This window comes from Neopelma chrysocephalum, unplaced genomic scaffold (genome assembly GCF_003984885.1).
Source record: "Neopelma chrysocephalum unplaced genomic scaffold, ASM398488v2 Primary Assembly neopelma1_96845, whole genome shotgun sequence".
In the NCBI taxonomy this organism is placed as follows: Eukaryota; Metazoa; Chordata; class Aves; order Passeriformes; family Pipridae; genus Neopelma; species Neopelma chrysocephalum.
In genome coordinates, this window is record NW_020925488.1 from 975,814 (window position 1) to 981,123 (window position 5,310).

Below are 5,310 nucleotides of genomic sequence, written 5' to 3' on the forward strand. Positions count from 1 at the left end.
GGTCCCAGGATTGGCTCCCCTACAATTATACGCCAGCCTACGCGGGGGTCAAGATCCCAATGGACAGAAGCAGGGCCAGGGCAATTAGTGGAGCTGGTCCAATAGGCACAGCAGAAATATCTCCAGCCAAAAAGTTGGGAGTCCCAGGAACAGCAGCATCTCAGCTCTGCTAAGATTTACTGGGTACAAGAACAGTTATTCTGCTGTGAGATTGAGGAGCAAGAATATGAGTGTTATATCTCTGGGTCTGAACAACCAAAAGCCAGTCTGTAGTCAGTCACTAATAGCTTCAGAAAGCAGCCAAGCCTTGTCAGTGGGCAGAGTCTCCTTGTGCAGTGCCCAGGAGGCGGCTCCATGGGCAGCATCCAGATGCTGAGGGCTGGCACCAAGGAGATGCTACCCAGAGCCAGAAGAGAAATCCACCACCCAGAACATTCCTGTTTTTCCTTTGTAAATAAAATCTCATGTTCCACATCCTTGGGTTGGTTTTCATTGGTTGGTTGGTTTTTGCTTGCTCTCTCACTCTATAAATTTAATGTCTTCAGAAAGTGAGACTCAAATATTGCTATGGTGCTTCAGTGAATCTCTGCCTGGACTTTCTTTTGGTGAAAACCACACAAACTTAAGATGCCTAAATACAACAAAACTGATATCAAGCTCTTAAAATCCACCTTAAGAAGCAGCTCTCTTTCCCCTTCACACTCTGTGACTCAAGCCAACCATTTCAGACCAAGTGCTTTGTCCTGTTCAATAGGCTCCAGCACTTGGCTGCCTGTTGTGGTAGGAGGGCTGCCAAACTGCCCAAGGTTTCATGAGCTGGCTCACCTTCTCCTGTTTATCAGCTCACTAGCATTTTCTCCCTTTAATAGCAATGCAACCAAGCAAGCCATGTGACTCTGTGGGGACCAGGAGCCCTCTGAGCACTGGGAGGTTTTGTTTCATGTTCCCAGGTTGCTGGTTGGTGATTTTGGACTGAGCTCCCTAAGTGCCAGCCCAGCCCTTGCTGCTGCCAGTCAGGTTCTGGCAGAAGGGCAGTTCCTATAAATAGCCAGGTGTATAATGTTGCCTCTCTCTGCTTCACCCTTCAGCTGTGAGTTTGCCCATGCCTCGCAGCATGCAGTGTTTCACATGGTGCCTCCCGGGTCCTTGCAGCGCACAGTGGTGGGAGCACCTGGGATGGCTCAAGTCCCCATTCAGGCACCTGTTCCCAGCCCCACACAGAGAGATTCCCAGTCATCAACAGCCTCCCAACCTTAAACACCACCCTTCAAGCAACAACAGCCACCACCGTGGTGTCCACTCTAGGAGGAGGGCCATCCAGCAGGGATGGAGCAGGCTGTGTGGAGCTGCTGGCCACAGGCAACAAACATCTTTGGTCCTGAAAGCCCAAAGAGTGAGTGAGTCCAGTCTCTGCATATTGCAGTGGCAGCTGGGCAGTGTTCCCAGGTGGGAGCTGGGTCAGTGTTCCTTTGGGGGTGACAGGGGTGACAGATGGATGAAAATCCCTGGAGCAGAGATGCAGCTATGGACTAGATGCACTACTGTTTTGCAGAACAGGAGGGAAGAGCCAGGGAAGAGGTAACCAGATTGGGACATCCAGGTGTTAGTGCAGGTAGTGACTGTGGCATGCCATTGGGCTGGGCATCCATCAGCAATTTATTCTGGCATGGTGTGCCTGGACACCTCTGGGACAAGCCACCCTGCTCTCAGACACTATGATCACTGCATGGCACCAAGCATCCTGCCATCTCGCTCCGGGACAGGACTGCTCCCAGCCCCAGGATAGCAGTATGAATTAGAGCAGAGCAGGGCTGGCAGGGCGGGAACTGCGCTGCAGCACTTGGGGTTTTTGCTACCTTCATTTCACAGTGTGGGCAGCCTGAGCTGTGACCATAATAAATAAAGTGACAGCCAGGGAGCAGAGCTCTCTGGTTTCCTGTACACCTCAGGCTGGCCAGGGTAAACACACAACAAGCCTGCACTTCAGACGGGGCCATGCCCACAGCATGTCAGCCAGAGCCCGGACACACGCCAAGCCAGCCAGAGCAAAGCCACTGAGCAGGAGACTTCACAGGACAAGTCCCACACAAGGCAAATAGGCTGGTGCTGAACAGCCCCATTGCCCCACAATGCCCTGCACCCAGCAGACACCTGCACCTCTAGAATGGTCACTTGCGTCTCTAGGATGTCAGGGACAGTCACTGGAGCTGGCTTCCAGGGCAAATGTGTGCCCCATCCATGCCCAGGCTGCACGGTCATGGAGCATCTTCAGACAGGCAGCACTGAAATGGGCACTGGGGCAGGAGAGGCTTCACGCCATCAGCCAGCCCTGCACACTCTGTGGCAGTTCCCTCACACAGAAACCATGAGAGGACACCATACATTGCAGATGCACTCATCTCCAGTCCCCACAGTCCTTTACCATCCATCCATCTGCTCCCCTCGCATTATCCAGGCAGAAATACAGCAAGTGCTAACTCATCCAGCACGGTTGAGAACCAGTGTCCCCATTCCTCAGCACATCATCATGAGGTGGCACCTGCATATCAACATGACACATCTCGCTTCAAGCTTGGCTCAATTCCAGCTCTCAAGCCTATGAGTCCAAACCTTCCAGTTTCTTCACCCAATCTAGCACATGGGAGCCCAGTTCATGGATGTGCCTGCTTCTTCCTGGCAGAGCTCAGGACATCTCTGAGCACATACCAGCAGGTAGTCAGGCAAAGCTGTGGACTGGGAGGAAGGGCAGTACACAGTTCATATGGCCCCAGTTCAGCTGTTCCTGCATGGGTTTGTGGTGGTGTAATATAACCCCCAGCCATTTGCTCACATGTCCAAGTCTTGCTCTGTCTGGGCAAGAGCTGGCAGCTTCCTCTCTGGCCTCTTCACTCAGAGAAGAGGGAGAGAGAAGAAAGACCCTAGGGTCCCCAGATTTTGTCCTTATCGAGTGCTGAAAGGAGGACCAACTGCTGGATGGGATGCTGCAGACAGCCTGGAACGTGTCTTTTAGGAAGTTCTTGTGCCACGGCAGAAAGGAGGAGCTCGAGGTGTGCGAAGCTCAAGATCCTCGTCTGAGCCTGAGGATGGGGCAGGGGAATGGCTGCAATGTCAGAGCTTCCTCATGAGGGAGATGCAGAGGAGTCCTGCCCCAAGGACTCCAGGGTGCATGCAGCTCCCCTCAGTGCACTGCTCACCCAGCAGACCCCGCACCACTGACAAATCTCCTTCTTCACCCAGTGCTGCAGCTCTCTAGCTCTGCTCAGAGATGGAGTCACAATACACGCCAGATCCTCAGTACACCCCTCCTCCCAGCACACCACTGGGGTGTCTGCCAGCTCCAACTCCCAACACAGAGACCCCTACAAATCGAGCTCTGCTCTTAACTTCCTACCCCCAAAGGCGGCCCCAGCCCTGCGGAGCCAGGGGATTCCCCGGATCCTCAGCTCGGCTCAGCTCTCCAGCACTGCAACAGCGGAGAAAGCAGTGCGTGGCTCCCCGCCAGCGCTGGCGCCAAGCAGCCCAGCTCCCGGCGCCCTGCGAGCACCACGAAGTGTTGAGAAAAGCTCAGGGTCTGCTCCCGGGGGAGGACCCACGGCCAAACGCACGCTTGCAGCCCGCCCAACTCCGCTCCTTCCCGAGGAGCTGGCTGATCCTGGAAGATGCTCAGTGTCCCTCAGCTCGCATGGACTGTGGAGTGCAGAGCAGCGTTAGGAGGCGGGAAGGGGAAAGTGAGAAGCCGGATGGAGGAAACCTCTCTCTGCTTGGGACCAGCCTCTACCCCGGATCCCAAAATCCTCAAGAGCCGCTAGCTGAGGGTAGATGCGAGGAGGCTGGTGGGACCAGACCCCTTCTGCAAAGCACATGAGAGGCCACCTGAGCTGACTCAGGGAGGGACATCCCCAGCCCTGGCACTGCCCCAGCTCTTGTAGTGCAGGCGGGATGGATCTGGCCACATGTGGCTGGCGAGGCAGTAGCCCAGGCCACGAGCAGATGTGCTGCACTGGGCCATTCCTCGGTGCTGTGGGCACCAAGCCTCAACCACAGCTGAGCACAACACCTGCAGTGCAGCCCGGAGCCAGTGTGGGTGCTGGCATGGGCATGCTTACCCCACATGGCCTCCACCTCTCCCAAAGTCTGTTATGGGATTTTGATGGGAGGGCTGGGACAAAGGAAAACACCAGTTTATTACCACAGGGATAAGAGGAGGTGGGATAACTCATGGGCGTGTTTTTGTGGGATTGCAGAGATATGAAAGGACAGCAGCAGGCAGTCGTTTGTTACTGTGGGTTTCAGAGATGTGCCAGGACATGGGCAAGGATCAGTTTGTTACCGTAGGGTTCCAATGGGAATTTGTGACCCTGTTCATTCCTGCCAGGCTAGAGAGCCTTCTGTTGTTGCAGGGGAAGTAGACCTGTGTGGGACATGCATACACATGGGACACGTGGCCGTTATCTCTGCACAGGCACCATGCCCAGTGGAGAAGGAAACTCTGGGCCTGTCCCAGGGCTCCAGCAGGGCCAGCCCCGATGGCATCACCTGGGGGAACCCCTAACCAGACTTGGCCTCACGTGCCATGGAAGGGGAGAGTTCCACTATGGGTCTTCACCAGCCGGTTTCCCATTGCAGACTTTCAACAAGTATTTTTCCTCCTGAAAATTTTCACCATGATAAAATGGCAAATCAAACCCACTTCCAAGGGAAAGCAGGTCGGGTGGCGGACGGGTCCTTCACAAGAGGGACACAAATATGCATCACATGATGTGAGGAGAAACGAGCCTTTTCTTCAGTTCAGGGACACAGACCCTGCAGCCAAATTTCACCCTGCACGTTACCCATCAAACAAACCACCACAAAAATAAACCCCAAAGAAATGCCCCGCCCAGGGGCAAGGGAAACTGAGTCACAGGCAGGACCTGCCTGACTCCGCTCCTCCGGGATGGTGGGTGGGGGCAGGCACGGTTGGTGAATGAGGGAGGTGCTGCCCCCCGAGAGCATCGAGGAGGGCTGTGCACCCTCGGGGGGAAGAGGGGGTTCCTGAACCTCGCGGGGACCCCCAAGCTCCGCAGAGCACCGCACATCAGCGCGCCGCAGTGGGATCCCCATCCCGGCGCCCCGGCCGGAGCGGGACGGGGAGCCCCGCGGGGGACCACGCACCCCGGGGAGGCGTCGGGCGGCGGGCTCAGAGCCCTCCGGGTCCCGGGGGGCGGCTCACAGGCAGGAAGCGTCCCGGGGCGGCGGCGGCGGCAGATTGGCAGAGCCCTGCTCCAATGGAGCGGAGGCGGCGGCCCCGCCGGCTTCGCACCGCCTGCG